Raw genomic sequence first — 22,759 nt, forward strand, 5'->3', positions numbered from 1 at the left:
TGTTTTTTTTTTTTGGCCACGCAGCATGTGGGATCTTAGTTCCCCAACCAGGAATTGAACCCACACCCACTGCATTGGAAGCACAGAGTCTTAACCACTGGACCACCAGGGATGTCCCAAGATACTGTGTTTTAAGAAAAGACATTATTGCCCTTTGTGATGCTAACCCTCTGTTCAGGATACAGACACATCCCTAGTTCCTCTTAATGACCTATGATGTGTGTATAAACTGTGAGTTTGTATTCACACTTTTGAATGTATATACATTTAGTCTGTATCTTTCAAGGTTATCAAGTTCAATAAGGTTTCCAACTACTTTGCAAAGTAATACTTTATTTTACTTTCTCCAAATGCTCTCATTTTCTATCTCCAAAAGGTGATCCTACGTCCCCTTTGGGCTCCAGGGAAGCTGTTCATATTCTTTCACTACTTCTGCAAGATTTCTTTTTTTTTAATTAATTAATTTATTTAAAAATTAAAAAGAAAATTATTTTAGGGCTTCCCTGGTGTCGCAGTCGTTGGGAGTCCGCCTGCCGATGCAGGGGACACAGGTTCGTGCCCCGGTGTGGGAGGATCCCACATGCCGCGGAGCGGCTGGGCCCGTGGGCTATGGCCGCTGAGCCTGCGCGTCCGGAGCCTCTGCTCCACAGCGGGAGAGGCCACAACGGTGAGAGGCCCGCGTACCGCAAAAAAAAAAAATTATTTTATTTTTGGCTGCGTTGGGTCTTCATTGCTGCGCGCGGGCTTTCTCTAGTTGTGGCGAGCGGGGGCTACCCTTCATTGCGGTGCGCGGGCTTCTCATCGCTGTGGCTTCTCTTGTGGCAGAGCACAGGCTTTAGGCGCACAGGCTTCAGTAGTTGCAGCACGTGGACCCAGTAGTTGTGGCACTCGGACTCTAGAGCACAGGCTCAGTAGTTGTGGCGCACGGGCTTAGTTACTCTGCGGCATGTGGGATCTTCCTGGGCCAGGGCTCTAACCCGTGTCCCCTGCATTGGCAGGTGGATTCTTAACCACTGTGCCACCAGGGAAGCCCCTGGCAGGCGGATTCTTAACCACTGCTCCAGCAGGGAAGTCCCTGCAAGCTGTTTTTTTAAATCTCTCTTGGTCTTGCCCTAAGTTTCAGTACACAAGTTCGTCCTAGACATGTCCCCTTAAATCTGTCATCATCGATGGAATGCGTTTACCCTACCAATGAGTTTTTCCTTCCATATTTTCTATTCTAATCAGTTCTAATTGTTCTACCCATAGAGATCTTTCATACCACCCTCCCCCAATCTAAATTCTGCTCATTCTCCAAAGTTCATCTTTAGGTCATTTCCCCTACTCCCCCCACCATGTCCTTTCCCTCTTAATCCAATCCACTCCAAACTCCAAACTACTCTACCATTTCTATTGGTCCCCTTCATGCCACCTCCAAGCCTCCTTTCATTGTTCTTAACCATTTTACAGTTTTCTCTCTTGCTCTTGCCTTGACAGTGAGAGACCAAAGGCCACATATCCCAATTTAGACTTGTTCTGTAGGAGGGAGCTTTGCATCTAGCAAGAGCCATACACTGCATTTTAGAGTCTTTAATGGTTTTTCCCTGTCAATCTTTGTCAAGAAAACATTTAGTCTGTCCTCTTGCTAAGTTTATTCCCCACCTGGATCACTTTTATTGCATCTGTACACACAAGGACACACCTGTTATGACCGTGGAAGCTGGTTATCTCAATATGAAGCAGCAGGAAGGGGATTCAGTGGGTTATCATGCTGATAGATGAAGACTCCGCAGTCTTTAGAGCATCTACAGACTTCATGGAGGTTTTTGACTGAAAATTTTATGGTATCTTTGGGTAAAAGAAGGGAAATAAATTGTGCTGAATCTGAGCATATCTGGCTCCTGAAGCAGTCATTGCTCATTCTGAATTAACTCACTGGCCTTCTGGATTTTATCTACTGTACAACCTCACAGGCTTGTCCTGCCACAGGCAGCATGATTGACCTTCAGGGTACTAATAAGGTCAGCATTTGCTGCCCTGGTCAAACCCACCACACGTACTTGGTTCTCATCACCGCTTTTCTGAGCCAGAGACCTCATCTTTTCCTTATGCAGTTTCTATCATCATAAGCGCAGGGTTAAGCCAACAACAAGGTGATGTGTTGCCAAGAAAAGTCAGTACAATCTTAGACTCATTGCAGCTTTGGGTGATGGCATCCTGGGCAGAGCTGACGTTCTAGCAGAGCCAAGAGTCTGGACACTGTTGATAAGGAACAGTTTAAAAGGCTGGAAGCTGTATCACCCAGAAAAGAGGATGAGAGCGAGCAACAGGATTCTCTTTTTATCTCTACGGGTTGGGAGGTAATGTGGAAGTGGGACTTTGTTCATATGAAATCTAGGACTAGTGAGGTTAAATTATAGGGAAGCTCCATAAGTTTAAAAATGGAAGGGATTGCATTGTAACTGGTGAGCACTCTTCTAACACTAGTCAGATGTAAGGACTTGTGTTCAGTGGTTAATCAAGATACTATGGAAGAGATGCCCGCGTTACACGAAACTAAAGAGACGCAAATCAGCTCTAACTCCAGCCTTCTTTGAATCTGTGATGGTTTCCAATTCATTTATGTCTTTCAAGAGATGTTAGCACCTGAAACAAGTAAGACTCCAGATTTCGTATGGATGAAAAGATTTTATGCGAGGGCAGGATTGGGAGGGGGGAATGGGCAGGGGGAAGGTTTGTCCAATATTAATCTTGATGGTTTTGTTCTAGTAGGTCTATCTTGAAAACAGCAGTGGTCACTCACAAGGCAATACTAATTTTGTTCCCTCCTTCACAACTAGTACACAACTCAATACAGTCACCCCTTACTATTCATGGGGGATTGGTTCCAGGACCCCCACAGATACCAAAATCCACAGATGCTCAAGTCTCTTATATAAAACCTGGTAGTACCATCAGCTCTCTGTATCTGCGGGTTCCGCGTCTGCGAATTCAACCAATCTTGGATTGAATTTCGACTGTAAGTACACCAGGATTTCAGGCATTCTAAAACCTCTAAAACTTTGAAAAATAATGTTTGGTTGCTTTTTCATGTCAATTTACAATGACTAGGAGTACCAAATAATTAGGCTTTGGGGGAATTATTCTTTGGAGAAAAAGTACCTTTTACTGAGTTGCTTTCATACATATATCACATTCAATCTCTAAAATAATTCTACAAGGTAAGCACTTTTATTCCAATTTTACAGTTGATGGAGTTGGGGACTGCAAGCAACTTATTCAAGTTCACATGACCATAATGCTGCTGAGCTAGTCTTTGAATCTGGGCCTGTGTGATGCCACAGTCCTTTCACAGAATCCCATGGCTCTAATCATATATCCTGCATATTTTTGAAAGATGGAAGGCAATGTTTAGAGAAGCCTGTTTACTTCTGAAAGACATGACTTGGCTTTACAAGGATGGAGGAGTATTTGCTTAGCGGGTGGGAACTCCAGCTCTGGCAATGCACTAGCATGGGTCTGAATATCAGCTCTTCCCTCTTAAGTCGCTTAGTGCCCTTCAGCAAGTTCAATAACTTGTGTAGGTCTCTATCCTTATCTGAAAAATGGGAGTGCTAACAGTATCTTCCTCATAGGACTGTTTTTAATAGTAAATGAAATAATATATGGAAAGCACCTAACACAATGTGGACATGGTAAGTTTTAGCCATTGTGAGGAGTATACGGTTGACCCTTGAATGATACAAGTTGGAACAACACTGGTCTACTTATATGTGAACTTTTTTCTATAAATATATTGGAAAAATTTTTGGAGATTTGCAACAACTTGAAAAAACTTGGAGATGAACCGTGTAGCCTAGAAATATCGGTAAATACAGTACAGTATTGTAAATGTATTTTCTCTTCCTTATGAGGGATTTTCTTAACATTTCAAGATATAGTAGTTCTGTCACCCTCTCAAAGTTCCCTCCTGCCCCTTTGTGGTCAGCGCCATCCGGCCATTTCTGGCCCCTGGCAATCACTGACCTAATTTCTGTCCTTATAGTGTTGCCTTTTCCAGAAAATCATACTGGTAGAATCATATAGTATGTCGCATTTTGAGTCTGCCTTCTTTCACTTAGCATAATGCTTTTGATATTCATCCATGTTGTTCCATGTAGTAGTATGTTTTTTTTTAATGCTGAATAGTATTCCATTATATGGATATACCACATTTGTTTACCCACTCATCAATTGACGGACATTTAATTTCTTTCTGGGTTTTGGTGATTTTGAATAAAAATTCATTTTGAAAGGGTTTTGTTTTTTTTTTTGAAAGTTGTCAACCTTGGTTTTTAGCAACTTCCCATAACTTACTCATGTAGCAGTTAGCAATTAGCACTTTTAGTTTGATTTGATATTAAGGAATTATCTTTCGCCTTTTCAACTGAAGTATTCGTTCTGAAATATGATGACAACTAGGGCAGGCTGGTCATGGGAACTCAGCATAGATGCTCCAATAGGTAGCCTTCTTCCTGTACTTGTCATTCCAGGCCTGCGACTTTCCTCGTGGAGAATAGAACGCCACTTCTTCTCCGTATCTGAACAGGCAAATATTCTGCTCGAGGAGGGGACTCAGAAGGTAGTGGTTGTAGCTGCCTGAGATCCAATAGTCGCCCTTTGCAATAAGGCTGTGATATAAATAATCGCATGTGAATGGGTTTTCAACTTTACTCATGGGAAATTGGGAGCCGAACTTTAGTTCTTCAAACTGTTCCGTTTTGAAAATTACCTATCTGAGAAGTAAGAAGAAAAGGGCTTATAAAGACATCAAAGTTCTAAGATAGGTGAGTTCTGATTTATTACTTAGTGTATTCACTGAAACTGGAATTTGTCTTTTAGATTCATCTGCCTTTGGCATCACAGTGCTGCAGCGTGCTGCAGTATCACATTGCAAAGCTATGGCTGTTGAAACTTCTCTCTCTCTCTCTCTCTCGCTCGCTCGCTCGCTCTCGCTCTCGCTCTCTAACATCTTTCTTTTCCCAGAGAAAGGTGGGGGGGGAGGAGAAGATGAAGCAAGGAAAAGGGGGTAAGGAGTGGAGAAGAAGGAAATAGAAACCCTGGGTAATTATATAGCACCTTTGATGTTAGAATCTCAAAAGTTGTTTTCAAAATCAACTCACTTGACACTACTTGACTGTCAGGATGGGGGAAACCAGGCAGGAACTGGAATGGGTTTTTGTAGAGAAACACAGTGCAGAGGTGAATTTTATGTGTCGACTGGCTGGGCCACGGGGCGCCCAGATATTTGGTCCAACCTTATTCTGGATGTTTCTGCAAAAGTGTTTTTTGGTGGAGATGAACATTTAAATTGGTGAATTTGAGTAAAGCAGATTATTTCCATAATGGGAGTGGGCCTCATCTAGTCAGTTGAAAGCCTGCATAGAACAAAAACTTGAGCTCTGGAACGAGAGGGAATTCTGCCAGCCCACTGCCTTGGGACTTGAACTGCAATTCTTCGTTGGGTCTCCAGCCTGCCAGCCTGTCCTGCAGATTTTGGACTTATCAAGTGTCCGCAATTACATGAACCAGTTTCTTAAAATTTTTAAATAGTTGTAGATAGATATAGATATAAATAGATACACACACATATCCTCTTGGTTCTGTTTCTCCAGAGAACCTTGACTAATGTACACAGCAAGTCAGTGGCAGAAGGAGAACAGCCATCTGAGTGGAGACAGGAGAGTCCAGTGGTTAATGGTAAAGGCCCTGGAGCCAGTGAACCGCCTTCAAATTAAGGTTCTGCCAATCATCAGCTGTTTGCTCAGTCTCCTTATCTGGGGAGCAGTTCTACACCTTATGAAAATGTGAAGGAGTAAGGGCCCTGGACACCCAGCTGCAGTTGCCGTTGTAATTAATATCTGAGTCTTCGTGGCACCTATTTTCTAGGTCTGCTTCCACACTACGATGGCAGAATTGAGTAAGACCTGCAAAGCTGAAAATATTCACTGTCTGGCCCATGCTTGAAAAAGTTTGCTGACCTCTGAACTATGATATGGGAAAATCTGACAGTAATACTTCGCAAGTAATTTGACTAGATAATGTTCTTTTTAATCAGAAACCACATTCTTGCAAATCTACCTTGAAGTTGGTCTCTTTGTATTAAACTTTAAAACTTTTTAGAGGCATCAGACAATCTTGCTAAGTCTCTGTGACGCAGGTTATCGTGTTTGAGCAGAAATTAGTCATCCTTATGTTTTCTTGAGTAGGCTCCTTCTGAATCTATTAAAATTGCCAATATCATGTGTAACAGGCTTCTCAAAGATCTTGTTTTTGATTAGTTTGGGAATTAGTAATTTGGCCTAACCACCTTTGAGCAAAGGACAGAAATAATTACTTTAAAACTTGGAACATTTTCTGGGTTTGGGAGTGACAAGGTAGGGGATTTTGTTGGGATTATCTCATTTGAATTAGTGCCAGTCGAGGCATGCCAAGAACATTTCTCTTAAGAGCAAAAGGAAACATGTCTAGGGTGGCTGATGTTTACTAAACAATGTATATGCTGTAGGCATAGATATGCATCCACACATATGTCACAAATACACACACTCACATGTACGCATTTCAGGCACACCACTCTTCTTCCCGCTGAGATTTATTTTGTTATAATTTTTCTATTGCTTCCAAGAGACAGAGACAGCCCTGTCTTCATTCTGTGACTCTTATAGTCCTAGACTGACTACATTGGTGACCACAGTGGTGATTTCAGAATAGGCTGCATTCAGCCTTGCAAGTCCTACTCAGCAACAATTTCCCATCACCCCTTTATCACCATTCTCATTTGTCTTTAAGTTTGTTTGCTGGGCAAATGTCCAAACAGTGACTGGGAGAATGACTCACTGCGGGGAATGACATCATAAGGAAGATTCAGGGGGTGCTCATCCACCCAAGGGGGGTACCTGCACACGCTGTGATGGGAACTGGGTGATGCAGATGGGGAAGACTATTTATCCTGACACAAGGGATACTTCCTGGCAGATGCGTTATCTGATTAGAATCTTAAAGGGTGAGTAATGACTATTGCCAAGAAAGTAAAGAGGAGCAGAAGGGACGAGTTTGAGTCAAAGGGTGCAAATGGTCAGAAGTCCCTAACAGTTACTCACTGGTCATCGGTTCTGCATCGCTTCCCCCTGTTTAAGTTCCTGCCTCCCCCTACTGCCCACTGCCACCCTGGATGTTTCCAGGGGAAGATGAATCAAGTCAGCCCCGTAATTGAGGAAGTGCCTTCTGACCTCTGGTCTCTGTGAAACTCTAACTTCTGTTTCTTCCTCTGTAACAGCGTCTCGCGGTAGGAAGCACCACCGTCAGTTCATTCCTGCACGGGCGCCTTGCGTGGCAGGCTCGCCCTGGGTGGGGCGGGGTGTAGCTCTTCCACAGAACACTCTTTATCTGGATTAGATGAGAGGCTTGATCTGCCATTGGTGCTGTTTAACCAAAGAACTGCCTTCAGGACTTTCCTTAGTTAGTGAAACTATTGTTGACAAACCAAAACTGCATGCAGACTCACACCCACAGTTTATTCAAGCCAGGTAATACGCTAAGTGCATTGTGAAGGTAACAGTTTCTTTCTTGTCAGAAGTCGTGGGCTCAGATATCAGTCTGGTGGTTTCATAAACATCTTCCATTAAGATTCATTGTTAGCCAAGTGTCTGCAGGATCTGATTTAAACGTGTGATAAAACACAGTGGGGCATGTGTAGTTTACACGTACATGTAATTTACATGTATAATTTACATGTTTAATTCTTTCCTGAGTTTTTCCCTCTACAGTTCACAAACTTAGACATATCTCTTTCTTGAATTAAATAGTAAGTAAGAATTTTAATAAAGCACTCCCTGAATAAAATTTTAGAAAGTCTACTGCTAACTTTGATGGTTGGAAGATGGAACTGGTACGTCAGTGTTGATATTTGCTGGTGGTCCTCATCTCGCCTACATAATACGGTTTTGTGTAGGGATGTGAGCACTGCCTTACACAGTAATATGACACGATCCTTGATATTCAGCACAATTTTGGAGCAAAAGCATGACACTAAGACCCTTCTGACAGGCTTCCACTTTGCCCTGTTCAGCATTACAATGGGGCCATTCTTTTTCCAAGATAGTCATTGAGACCAGCACTATCAGATTATGGCTTGATAGCTAGTTATCACTTTGGTTTGATGTAAAAAGCAGGCATCCCTAATCACTCACAACTTAAAAAGGACACAATGTTATCAGAGAAGAAAGTTTTAAAGAAGTATTTTAAACATTATTTCACAAACTTTCTAAACCCTTAAAGAAATCTGGCTTTCCATGCAGGTATTTAAATAATACATGAAGCTGTTAAATTTGATCACTTTTTAAATTCCCTTCTATTTTATGTATTTAATGTGGAGAGGGCCAGGGGACAGAAAGAATTTCACTGCTCCTTCTAGGATTTAATCACAAATACCTTGTTTTTTATTTCTGGGGAATACTATAAAGGGAAGTTGGATATGATAAGAAAGGCTTGGTTGATTCGATTATATCTGATGCATTTGTCAATTGATTGAAATTATCAGATTTCAGAAGTACCTAGGACAGAGGAAGCAATCTCCTGAAAGTGATAGCCCAGTGCTGGGCGACAGAAGGGATTGCACAGAGAGGACTTCTCCTTCCCCCATCTGAGTAACAGATGTTCTGTGTTCCCATCACAAGTGTCTTTTGCACATCCCTAGTCTTGATATTCATATCATGAGGTTTCACGATCTGCCCATTCCATTCATCTGTTTCTTCTAGACTGTGAGCTCCTTGATACCAAGCATGTGTTCTTTACACTGTTTTCCTAAATCCTGGGCAGAGTAGATGCTTAAGGAGCATTTTGGAAGGAAGGAAGGAAGATAGGAAGGAAGAGAGGAAATGAGGGAGAGAGGAAGGAAGGGAGGAAGAGGCAAAAGTTTACATATAATGTTTACAAAGATACTCAACAAAGTAGAACATGTACTTAGTTTGATGAGTCATTTGATTAATAACGAAGTATGATTTATTTAAGATTCAAATACAAGTTATAATTTAACGGGTACTCTGGGCCTGACATATGAAAAATAAGTGCAATACATTTTAAAGGCTTTCAAGTCTTAAGTATAAACTAAACAGATGAGATTTTTCAACCTTAAGAATTACCTGGGATATTAGCTTTGGAAAGTGTAAAAGGCAGAAAGAAGGAAATTGCTGAAATGAAGTCGGGGGATTATTTGCATCAATATGTACAGTCACTATAAACTTCCAAAGGAATTTAAAATCACAATATAAACTTCCAAAGGAATAAAAAGGAATTGCTGAAAGAAAGCAGCTTTACTTATTGTCTTTATGTATTGAACCAAAATATTTTAGTAAGTCTTACTGTTAAGTGGTTGATTTAATTCTTTGTAAAGTTATTTTTTTAAAACCTGGATAATGTAAATATGTTGGTTAATCATTGGAGAACTCCCAGTCTTCTTCTTTGTTCCACTACTTAAACAACCAGAAGATTGTAAATCCTTGAAGTTTCCTTGGAGTTATCTTAGGTAAAGTCCAAAGTTTAAGGTAGTGTTCCGTAAAGCATAAACCTCACCACCAAAGTCCCTAAATCTCACCACCAAAGTCCCCTAAAGCAGAGAAGGATCAAAGGACACTCAGCATTCTAGGTTAGTCCTTACTTAGCCTGCCTGCTTTCAACCTGTTTCTTTAAAGATTCATCATACTTGGCGTTTCACCCATGACCTATCCAGCTTTTCTTTAAAATATACTTTTTTTAATCTTAGAATAGTTTTACTTATTTATTTTTATTTTTAAATATTTATTTATTTATTTGGCTGCATCAGGTCTTAGTTGCAGTGCATGGGCTTCTCTCTAGTTGTGGTGTGCTGGCTCCAGAGCACATGGGCTTAGTTGCCCTGTGGCATGTGGGATCTCAGTTCCCTGACCAGGGATCGAACCCACATCTCCTGCCTTGGAAGGTGGATTCTTAACCACTGGACCACCAGGGAAGTCCCCTAGAACAGTTTTACATTTATAGAAAAATCACAACAATAGTACAGAGAGTTCCCATACACTCTGTACCCAGTTTCCCCTATTATTAGCATCTTACATTAGTAAGTTACATTTGTTACAATTAATGAACCAGTATTGACACATTCCTATTAACTAAAGCCATAGTTTACTCAGATTTCCTTAGTTTTAGCCTAATATTCTTTTTCTGTTCCAGGATCCTGTCCTGGGTACCACCTTTCCTTTTGCTGTCAAATTTTCTTGGGTTCCCCTTGGCTGTAACAGTTACTCAGACTTGCCTTGTCTTTGATGAACTTGACAGTTTGGAGGACTAGTGGTTAGGTATTTTGTAGAATGTCCCTCAGTTGGGATGTTTTTCTCATGATTAGATTACAGGTTTTTGGAAGGAAGACCCCAGATGAAGGGCACCTCTCAATACATCAAATCAAGAGAACATACTACCAATGTGACCTCTCAGTGTTGATGTTGACCTTGAGCTCCTGGCTGAGGTAGTAGTATCTGTCAGTTTTCTCCACTGCAGAGTTAACTCTTTTCCTCCTGGTTCCAGACTGTCCTCTTTGGAAGGAAGTCACTAGGCACAACCCACACTTAAGAAGTGGACAGTTATCTTCCGCCTCTGGGAGGGCAGAGTACAGAAATTATTTGGAATTTTTCTGCACAGCCAATTTGTCTCTTCTCCGTTTATTTATTTATTCAATCATTTATTTATATACACATTATGGGTATTTATTTTTACTTTTGGTTGTAATCCAATTCTACTTTATTTATTTTCTTGCTCAAATTGTTCCAATTTTGGCCATTAGGAGCTCTTTTAGTTGGCTTCTGTGTCCCTTTGACATATGTCTATCATTATGGGGTTTTCTTTTTTATCACTTTTTAAAAAACCTCCTGGCACAATAAGATACTTCACACTCATCTTTGGTGTTTCCTGCCCCAGTCCTAGAATCAACCATGTCTCCAAGGAGTCCTAGTTCCTTTTACTGGAGGATGCTATAAGAAACCAAGGTTTGAGGTCTAGGTATTCTTGGTGTCGTTGCTTCTAGGTCCTCTCAGCTGACAGAGAAAGGAAATTCATGTGTGTATATTAACTTGTATTTATATGCATGTCTATAAATATTTGTATATGTAACCAAATATTTGTATATGTAGCCATACAGACACATCTATACCTCTATTCAGCTAAACATACAGTGTTTCCAATGTGGATCTATTAACATATGGATCATTCTAGCCTTCTCCCTTTGCTTATCTGTAAACTCTCATGCCAACAATGAGAAATCTGACTCCACTGTTGGTCATTCATTTACTTAATTGTCAATTTCCAGCATGCAGGTATAGTAAATCTGAATTGTTCATCTGTACCCCTGTGGCAAACAACTTTATCAACTCAAGCACAAAGCTTGCTTTCAGTTTCTTTTGCCTTTGGTCTTACAGACTCCACTTACTTCCAAAGTTACTAGGGTCAACACCAATTTCCCCCAAGCCCGAAACCCCTTGATGGGTTGTTCTACGCATTTACAGTATAGTTAACTTGTTTCCTCACATTCTGCATTCCATCTCTGGGATCCCCAACCTCCAGGTGATTTTTTTGAATTTGCATACATTGAGGTTCATGCTTTAGTATTAAAATAATGTTTTAAATTACCTAACATCTAGCAAAACTGATAAACTATGGCCTACCTTGTGTCAGGCCCTATAACAATGTCATTCGGTGGGGCTTTATCTTGTAGTCTCCTCGGAACAGCCCTGATGTGTCCCTGCATAATCAAGGCCCAGGCACCCCAGTCTAGGAAGCACAGACTACGGAAACTGCCTTGTGATATTTATGGCCGTATCTCTAAAATTCTAGGATTCCTTAGATTTGTGTAACCACATTTCTCTTAGCGGTTCCAGAATCTGCAAAACACGATCTATTTGGAGAACTGCATTTACATAAACTTAGAATTTTTTTTCTTGTTGCTCTTTTGCTCCTAGGAAGAAAGTAATTTAAACTGCAGGGGAGAATAATAACTACTGAAGTCAATACTAGCTTTTGTCTAGAACAAATGCCATCAGCGCAACTTAAATTAGAATCCCCTTTGTCAGTCTGGGTTTGCTGAAAGCAACAATTAAGTTGCTCTGCACTCACAAGCAATCTGCTATATTGTTTTTGGGGGTGCTTTATTTGTTGCACCAACCACATTATCCAAACAGCATGTGCAAAATTATGCCAATAAAGGAAGGAAAGGCAATGGTTGTGTGTTGCTGTTATTGTTGGGTGGGGGTGAGGGATAGGACTGGCTGGAATTAGCACATTAACAAATAAATTGTCGTCCTGAAGGACTTTCATGCTTTGTAAATCTTTCCAACTTCATTTTACCTAACTCCCAGGATGATCATCCACCACATGATGGTATAAGGTTGTCCCCAGTGGGGAATATTTATTTCTAATGCTGCCATGACAGATTGAGGACTTGGTAGGAGTGATGCTCTGGAGTTGTATGATTGAGCTGAAAAGTTTAAGAAAAATATACTTAAAGTCTTAACATTTATGTAGTAAGGCACTGGACTGTATCTTTTGTTTGTTTAAGCTACTATTTTTTAAACATCTTTATTGGAGTATAATTGCTTTACAATGGTGTGTTAGTTTCTGCTTTATAACAAAGTGAATCAGTTATACATATGTTCCCATATCTCTTCCCTCTTGCCGGACTGTATCTTTTGATGTGCTGCCCCACTGAGAGATTGCAAGCATCCCTGGGGGTGGAGCCTCCCCTGTGGTAGGAGGGACTGCTGGGCGGGACTTTTCTGCATGTTAGTTATAGATCAAACAGCCACCTGTTGTGCAATGGGAAACTTGGAACCCAGAGAAGGAATCTAGAAGCAGATGCTTCAGGTTGAGATGTCCTTTGGCACTTAGCAATGTTGATTAGGTATAATAACAGAACTCCACCTCTGAAGAGATAGAAAAAGGTTTCCCCCAAACTTTCCAGAATATTATTTTTGTTCATGGAAGCTAAGCATACTTTGTCATCCAAACACTTGGTTTTGCATGACTGGGAGGAAGAACCAGCTTAGTCAGGAAGGACAAGCTTACCTGAACTTCTGTTCACTTCAGGCTGGAGGAAGGGCTGAGAAAAGGAGTGGCTGGGCTGGGTCATGCAGCCTGGACTGTTGTCACGGCCCCCACGAGTGGTGATTTCAGGTGAAATGTGCCTGACATTGGGAGGGTTCTCAGGACTCCCATGATCGCCATGCCCGAGCTCTGAGGGTCAGACTCTACCTGCTTAAGACAAGGGTGGGATTTCACCCAAAGGGAAGAAATAATGATCTCTTATCCCAGAGGAAGAGGAGGCTCGGTTTGGACCAGGCTGAGAAGATTCTTCTCTTTTTTCTGGGAACTGAGTTGGGCTTGGACTCTGAACTGCGGAGGTGGGGACGGTGCCAGGGGAGGCCCATGGAACCTAGACCGGGGTGCAGAGGTTGGGTCTGAGCCTGAAATCCTGACAGTATCCAACTCTAGAAGCAGTTGTGAATTTCACCGAGCTTATGACCAAGTCTTCTGTAAAGTTTTATGAAAAACCTGATCTCAGATGTACTATGTACAGATGTATTGCAGGGGGTTAAGGAGAATCAGACCCCCTCTTGGAGGCTGGAGAAAAGGATGCTATGAGGACAGAGATGCATGGCCCAGTAGAGTTGCACTCTTATATAAGAAGCAGCAGCAGAAGGCTGCAGGCCAAAAAGCATGAAAAAAGCAACCCCCCAAAACTTACCCCTGAGAACATATGTGATGGCACCTTGAGAAACCTCAGATTAGCTGGGAGGCATGGGGTGAGGGTGTATGTGGGTGTTGGGGAGTGGGGGCTACATCTGGGTAACTAAATCAGGAGGAGCTCATGCAGCAATGTCTTGGGAGGGCAAAGATGGGAACCTAATTTCAGTTCAAGGTCACAGTTTGGAAATGTGAAGGACACAGAAGTCCCACTTAATTTTCTTCAGCTCCTAAGCATGTTTCTATGAATTTTATCCCATGAAAGGAATGCTACTGCACATCAGAAACAAATTCAGTGGCTAATTTGAAAAAGCAGTTATTTAAAAATAGAACAATATTTCAAACATCTTAAGCTAACGGCAGCACATGGGAGTCACATTGCCCCCTTTCTCTTCTTCCCATAACTCCGACGTATGTGCTTTCTTGTGCACACAAGTTCACTCTTCTCTCTCAAACATCCTTAGCACAAGTGGAGGACTTATGTTCTTTACAATCCTAAAACCTTTGATTATAACCCACGCTAACATAACAAAGGTAATAAAATGTGGAAGCTTGCCAAACATTTGTAGAGTACTGTGCCATTCACAAAGCACTTCAAAAATATTTGATCTCATTGGAATAACACTTTCTTGCCAGCGTAGCTGTGTAGGTTTCTTTCCATTTTATTTTATTTTATTATTTTTATTTATTTATTTATTTATTTATTTATTTATGTGTAAGCAACAACTCATTTTTAAAGACTGGGCAGACATGAGCTCCCACTAGCTTTCTAGGTTCAGCACACAGGAAAACAATGTTCAGTTTCCTTTTTTGGTATCACATGCTCGATCTCTAAACAGATACATGAAGTGGATCTCTAAACTGTGAGTGGAAGTAAGCTAATCATTGACATTCCAGACACTTTGCTACTTGACACACTTAAACAAAAAATGCCCAGCCGCTCTGCAAACTAAGTTTCTACTCTGGAGATAAATTATCCCCTTAAGGGGCCCACACAGCTCTGCTGCGGTTCCTGGTAGACTCTGACCTGTCTGCTTGTTTTTTTTTTTCCAGCATCCCTTGGAGTACCCCGCTCAGAGACTGGCACAAAGGGAGTGGGTATCGTTGTTGAACAGGAAAAAATAAGGTAATTGCCACCAAAGGAACACTCCTTCAGTCCCAAGCCTTTGCTAACAAGTGACAGATTGAATCCTCTTAACTACCATGTGATGTATTGATTATAATCCTATTTCACAGATGAAGAAACTGAGGCTGTGATAATGTGATATAATAAGAAATGTATATTTGGTCTTTGTCCTCGGTTCCTGGCACAGAGATCCTACAATCCTTGTAATTTCCTGAGCAATAGGGGTGATAAAGAGCATATTTTGTTATCATATTTGTTGTAGTCCTCAATTCCTGACTCAAGGGCTTCTAAGCTTTTGGGATCTCTGGAGTGATAAGAATGTGATTCTTATGCTAATGAGATGACTGGTGGCTGGGGTCCTCTAAAGAGCCTCAGGATGGGGGCTGGTCACTGGAAAGACCACAATGAGAGGATCGGAACTTTCATCCCCACCCCCTGACTTCCCGGTGGAGGGGAGGAGCTGGAAACTGAGGTAATCACCAATGGCCGTGATTTAATCAATCATGCCTATGTAATGAAACCTCCATAAAAAGCCCTAAACTGCTTGGGGGCGGGGGTTTGGGGTGATTTAAAGAGTTCCTGGTTGGTAAACCGACTGAGGTGCCGGGAGGGTGGTATGCCCACATAACTTGTCCTGTGCATCTCATCCACTGACTGTTCTAAGTTGTATCTTTATAAGAAGCTGGTAATAATAAGTAAAGCTTCTTCCTGAGTTCTGTGAGCTGATCTAGCAAATTACCAAACCCGAGGAGAGGATGGTGGGAATCCCCGATTTACAGCCAGTGGGTCAGAAGTATGGGAGGTCCAGAACTTACACTTGGTGTCTGAAGTTTTGTGGGACTGAACCCTCAGCTTGTGGGATCTGATGCTAACTCTGAGAAGCTAGTATCATAACTGAGTTAAATTGTAGGACACAGTTGGTGTCCAGAGACTTGGAGAATTGCTTGGTGTGGAAAACCCACACTTGGATATCACAGCTGTTATGAGTAAAAATGGTTTATAGAGGCTCAGAGAGATTAACTTGTCTAACTCCACACAGCCTAAGAGTGTAAAAGCTGGTATTTGAACCGAATTCCTCAGATTTTAATTCCGTAATACCATGTTGTCTACTGTTTTATCTGTTTAACTTCTGGAACATTCTTATTAATCCTGGTGCTGATAAAAAATGTATTTCATGAGAAACCCACAGTGGCACTTCAAAATGAACATTTTTGTAATCTTTACGAGAGAAAAACAAAGCATAAATACACCACTGAATGTCACAGTGAGTGGCTGAAGTGCTACGTCTGGAAATTAAGTCTCTGGTCCCAGGTTCACTATGGACTAAAAATATTAATTCTGATAAAATAGGTGGTCTCTCACTTTTGCTTATTTTGTTTTACTCTTTCAAAACATAAGCAACTCATTATCTGTGTTTTTGCTTATGAGATAATATTAAACTTCAGGAAACCACATTGTTCACTTCAGTGGAACCAGCTGGGGAAAAGGCATGATAAAAATTAGAAGGATCACGCCCACTAACAATAATTCCACCACCAGCAGCAAAACCAACAGCATAATCATCACCACTACCCTACCACCAGTAAGACGACCACCACCACCATCACCATCAGCATTAGGTTTTCTTGGGACAAGACAGAAGGGGTCGATTTCTCTTCCTTATGTGGATATCACATTTATGACTTCCCTTTCACTAAAAAGTTATGTCCCATCACTATCCAAGCCTATTCAGACTTCAAACATTGAAACATGGTTTTGACAGGATACAGAGTTTTAGTAAGTAAAAGCAAAGAACTAAGCCACATTAATGGCAGGGGTAGTTTACAAACTCTTTTTCATCAGTCAGATTCTTTTCCTCATTTATATAGAAGTGGTCAACTTTCAGAAATGTCTTTGAAGTAAGTTTGAATATACGCTTTTTCTGACTTACCCCCACACCTCCGAAAACACGCACGCGCACACACACACACTCGCTCACACACTCAGACACACTCAGACACACACACACTCACACACACTCACGTGATTCTATAATAACATTTAGCTCTTCCTTATGAATTTATGTTATACAAATACAAATGTCTCTCTCACTACTTGTCTTTCGAGGCCCTAGATTAACACACTGTATGACTAATAAACTGGGGATCAGACTTTGCTCTCTGCACAGGGTAGTTTCTAATCTGTAGTGACCTGTGTTATGAGCATAATCCCTATGTTTAAAAACTGTAACAAGTAGATAATGACTAAGATTAATTTTCTTAACCAGTTAGATTTTGAGCACACAAACAGATATTTTCCTTTTCCAGATATCAGTATAAAATCTATTAAGAATCCATCTGAAACTGTTCTCAAAGTCTATGACATCTCTTATTTTATGATGGTAAACTCTCCCTATTCAAAATGGATTTGTTTTGAAAAAGGCCTCATTCAGAGGCAGGCTGTTGAGTAAAGGGAATAATCAAACTGAGTATGAAACTGTTTGTTTTTTGGTTAAAAACAAGCTTTTACTAAAATGTAATACAGTGATTCTGAGTGGGTAGGTAAAAATTCTGGGGATGGTGTATGTGTTGGTTATTTTGAAAATGCATTCTCAGATGGCAGATTGAAAAAGAAAATCCTTGATTTCATTAAATAAACAGTAAAAAACATTTCAACTTAAGTTTAAACTTTCTGGGATGGCATGATAAGTGTGGTGGGGTTTAGGACAGAGGATAGCTGATGGTCTTAAAAATTTTTTTTCACATGTCAAAAAGATGTATGAAAGGTTAAAAAACGTTGTAAGAAGACTTTTTTCTTGTGTGGCTTCTAACTTGATTTTAAAAGAAATTCACAACATAGGACTCCAGAAATATTTTGAGAAATGGCCTCTGCAATGAAATAGAGGTATAGTCTTCTTAGGGCGACTGTTTTGAAGGTTAATGCTCATTTTAATATTAAAGTTCTAGTATACTCACTTAAAAAATTAGATTAGGGGCTTCCCTGGTGGCACAGTGGTTGAGAGTCCGCCTGCCGATGCAGGGGACACGGGTTCGTGCCCCGGTCCGGGAGGATCCCACATGCCACAGAGCGGCTGGGCCCGTGAGCCATGGCCGCTGAGCCTGCGCATCCGGAGCCTGTGCTCCGCAGCAGGAGAGGCCACAAGAGTGAGAGGCCCGCGTACCGCAAATTAAAAAAAAAAAAAGGAAGACACATATGCTGGCTCCTACTCTGTAGTTTCTCTACTGTCTAATCTGAGAGGCAGGATGGGCACCCAGGTGCCCAGACACATATGGACACCCAGGTGTGATGTGTTACCACACCCCAAACAGAAAGAGCAATATATTTCCTGCTCAGCACAACTCCCCTATTCTGGACGTACAGGTTTCACCAATGTCCAATTTCTTAGACAAGAAAATAGCTGGTCCAATGAAGGTTCACGAGTGATCAGTGTTTCTAAAATCTAAGACCCTTTGTTTCAGCCCCGTGTGGCAGTCTTGTATCCCCCTGGCAGCTGTGCATTCATGGGAATCCACTGAAGTCATTTGTCGGGAAGGAATTCCCTGATTGGGCTTGGAACATGATGCAGCTATTTTTAGGGTTTCAGCTGGTGTCCTTACCAGTTCCACATGATCTGGAAGTTGCTCCACTTCCTTCTATTGAGATAATTTGGGAAATGAGTGTTAGATGGAATTTCATTCTCTGCATCTATCATTACTGATGTTTTAAAATAAACAAGTTCTTAGAATTCTTTCCACCAACCGGAAAAAATCTAGTTGCCGCTTCAGGTTTGAGTGCCTTAGGAAATTATGGGAAAAATCAGCTAAAGCGAGTTGAGAATCTTGGGCCCCTGTCACCATACGAGTAAGTCAAAGAAGGAGCCTCGCTCGGGACCGGCTTGCCAGGTAATTTTCACACTGGACTCTGCTGAGCATCACTGTAAAGGATGACAGATTGTGAGATGGTAGGGCAGGGTCACATCCTCTACATCCCCTGGGGTGCTTGTTAAGACTCTCAGAGTCCACCCAGATCTTCTGATCAGACTCCTCAGGGGTTAAACCCAATAACTTGCATTTCTTATGGACTCCCAGGTGACTCTTAAACACACGCAAAAGCTTCAGAACTACTGCCGACTGTCCATAGATTTAGGAGCTGGAAATTAGGGTCTGGGCTGCCCCCATCCCGATTCCACATTCATCTACTTTACGCATGGGAAGAAACACTTCTGTGGCCAAAAAATTTAAAAAGTTAGAAATAACTATTCCAGTGTAAACCTCTGAAAAAGACTTTCTCATGCTTATTTTCACTGATGATTTCTTTCTAGTTAGAATACAAATGAATGCATAAGAAAGTGATTTTGTCCAGAAAACTTCAGGATATAGAAAGCCACTTACTTCATCTACCACAAGGACCCAGTTCCACATCTCCAGCTGCAACTGACCTGTAGGATTCGGGAGACTCCCAGGAGTGTTGGGCCAGGGTGTCTGGGATTGATGGCTGGCCACCATTGCACATCCAGGACCCTACTTCCCCGTCCACTTCTCAAATTTGGCCTTCAGCCCAAGAGCTCCTCATTGCAAAGTTTAAGAATGTGACATATACAAGCATGATCACAGAATGCATTCCATATGCTGGCTTTTGGGTCACACAGAATGAAGACATTAAGAACATGTTAATATGGTTGCTTGTAAGACAATTTTGTGGTTTTTGCTGTCCTAAATACCTGAAGTAAGTCTTTCTTACTGTGTCAAATTTAACAAGAAATCTAGAAGATGAAAGGAAGTAGTGGAACTTAAACTTCCAAATTTTAACTCGTATAATATGCCATTGAGTTTCACGTTATGAAAACTTATTACTATGACTCAGATAAGTTTCGTAGGGTAAAAACTTCAAATCCATAAAAATACAGTACATAGTAACTCACAAATGTTAATTAATTTATTAAGCATCTGTTATATACAAAGCTCCATTCTATATATTTTGTGAGAACTACACAGGGGTTAATATATTGATTCAGGCTTTCAAGGAATGTACGATTGAACAGAGTGTAAAGGAGAGGAGTAATGCTCGTATAAGACTCTGTAGCAAATGCAAGGATTAGAGCTCTGTCGTTATATATGAGAGAAGGGAAGGTCTGAGTGCTTCTTTGAAGCTGTTTTACTTTCACAAAGGTATACTTTTTAAAGATGGTACCTTTTGCCATGGATTTTTTGCTGTATTTGTGTGTGTGTGTGTGTGTGTGTGTGTGCGCGTGTCTGCCTTCCTCTGAGTATTTATTTCTGTATGTTTTGGCTCTGGCTTTTATTTTACAGGTTATTAAAAGAGTACATATGCACTAGAATATTAAAAAGTTAACCTAGAGGCAATTACTATTGTCAGTTTCCTATATATCTTTTAGAGATATCCTATGAAATTATAAGCATAATGTATGTACATATTCTTTTCTAATCCCTCCTTTTTAAAAAGCAATAAATATTAGCACATGATATGCACCATTTTTGCTTTTACCTTGGAGATTATTTCCAAGAAATACATATATAGTTATTGCACTTTAAAAATGGCTGCAGGCTTCCCTGGTGGCGCAGTGGTTGAGAGTCCGCCTGCCGATGCAGGGGACACGGGTTCGTGCCCCGGTCCGGGAGGATCCCACATGCCGCGGAGCGGCTGGGCCCGTGAGCCATGGCCGCTGAGCCTGTGCGTCCGGAGCCTGTGCTCCACAACGGGAGAGGCCACAACAGTGAGAGGCCCACGTACCGCAATAAATAAATAAATAAATAAATAAATAAATAAATAAAAATTAAAATGGCTGCAGAGTATTGTATTATCTGAATTGTATTCATAGTATTCTATTATCCATAATTATTTTAACTAATTCTCTATAATAGTCATTTATAAAGTTTCCAGTTTGTTGCTGTTTCAAAAATTTCTAGAAGTAGGATTGTGGAATATATGCACTGTATGCATATATGGTTACCTTGGAAATTTTTAATATGAATGTAAAGTCTAAAGTTAATGAATACCTTTACCACCCACCCAAACAATCCAATGTATAAACACTTGAACTCCAATCACCTCCTCCTTACTTCTATACCATTGCTGCATTTTAGTTTTATCTTTTTTGTTTAACTCTGAAAGTATATTATTATTGTTGTTTTCCACATTAAAAGTTTGTTTATGTATACCCACAATTTTACATATTTCTTTACTCACCATTCTTTCTTTCATCCCAGACCTTTCGTCTAGGATTAGTTTCTTTCTATGTGAAATGCTTATTTGGAAGTTCTTAAAGCCAGGGTCTGTTAGTTGGAACCTCTATTAGTTTTTATTTACCATAAAATATCTTTATTTCATCGTCATATTTGAATGATAGATTTGTGGGTATAAAATTTTAGTTTTTGAGTCATCTTTTTCTCAGCATGTTGAAAATATTATTCCACTATCTTCTGATTTTCATTATTGCTGCTAAGAAGTCAGCTGCCAGTATAATTGTTACCCCTTTGCAGATGGTTCTTCTTTTCTGGCTGCTTTTAAGATCCTCTTATTATGTTTTTTCTACAGTTTGATTATGATGTGTATAGTTGTGGATCTTAAAAAACTTAATCTTCTTTGAAAGATTCATCTTTAAAATATGAGAATTTGAATCTTTTGACAGTAACAGAAGATTCGTAGCCGTTTTCATTTTGAATATTGCCTCTTCTCCATTCTCTTTATTACATCCCTCTGAAAATCTGATTGTGATTTTGGGATTCTGAAACTCACTCTATGCGACAAGATCCTTAATATCTTTCTGATTTTCAGCACTTCATTTTCTCTCTCTGCTGCATTAGTGTAATTTCTGCTGAACCATTTTCCACTTCAGTGAATCAGTCTTAAACTGTGCCTGTTGTGTAGCCTGAAAATTGAGCTTTGACTTTCAATCACTATATTTTTGGTTTTAGACATTCCTTTGGATTCTTTTTGAATTTTCTTGATTGATTTTATAATCTCTCATTCATGACTCCTGTTTATGTGTTTGTTGTAGTGCTGACTATGGACTCATGTTCCTTGGAACTTTATCTGTAGCAGTCTTTGAAGCCTTAGTTGAAAGTAATTTCCTTCAGATATGCATTTACTTCTACCTTGTACAGCAGGGCACTACCCACTAGGGGCTATTTTAAAATCAGTTCTAGATTTGAAGTAGTGTGAATTTGGACTGAATATTCCCATGAAAACTAGATTATGGTTATGAATTCTCAGGAGAGAGATTTTTCCCTTCAACCCACCTCCAAGGTTGAGAGACACAAGCACTTTTTAATGGTCCCTTCTGTGGGTTCTTAGGTTTGTCTGCTGTTCCTAGATTACTCATGGGTTTTCCTTTCAGACTCCCCCTTTTGTTGCACATGAGGATTTGTCTTATGCCTCACAGTTTGCACAGTTGTCAAAAACAGAAGCTCAAAATAATCATGATTTAAAAGATTTCCCCAGAGCAAAAGCCAGATTCAGTGCTTAGTTACCTATATATATTTCTCCTTTTAATTAACTTTCACCCTCCATTGATTTTCTTTTCTCCCTTATTCATGAGTGCATTTATAAAGAGGTTTATTTTTTTAAATAAAAGCAGCATCTATCTTTGTTGTTTTCAGTGGAAGAGCAGATCAGGCTATCTCTCTAAAATTATGTCAAGAAACAGCAGCCCATAAAATTCTCAAGAGCTGAGCTTCAGTTCCTTCCCACAGACACTTCAATTCTTGTCTCTCTGAGGCATACACTAAGATCACGATAATGGGGGCAGTTACAGTGCAGTGCAGTGGGGATGCTGGTGCCTTTGATGGAAAAGTGAGGGCTTTCACCTCTGCAGTAGCAGCAGGACTGCACTGGCACTACATTCTTCTGCTC

At 40.6% G+C, this 22,759-nt stretch overlaps 1 protein-coding gene across 2 annotated transcripts in view; it reads left to right on the forward strand.

Moving 5' to 3' along the window:
* LOC111173461 (uncharacterized) overlaps positions 1 to 22,759 on the forward strand; it is a 146,433-nt gene that overhangs the window by 14,394 nt on the left and 109,280 nt on the right. For both annotated transcript variants that reach the window (XM_089903682.1, XM_089903681.1), the window contains exon 2: positions 14,836 to 14,908. The gene's annotated coding sequence lies outside the window, so the exon portion shown is untranslated. The remainder of the gene's footprint in view (positions 1 to 14,835; positions 14,909 to 22,759) is intronic.

Source organism: Delphinapterus leucas, chromosome 21 (assembly GCF_059928025.1).
Source record: "Delphinapterus leucas isolate spDelLeu-1000000601 "Yukka" chromosome 21, BTC_Dleu_Yukka2, whole genome shotgun sequence".
Lineage (NCBI taxonomy): Eukaryota > Metazoa > Chordata > Mammalia > Artiodactyla > Monodontidae > Delphinapterus > Delphinapterus leucas.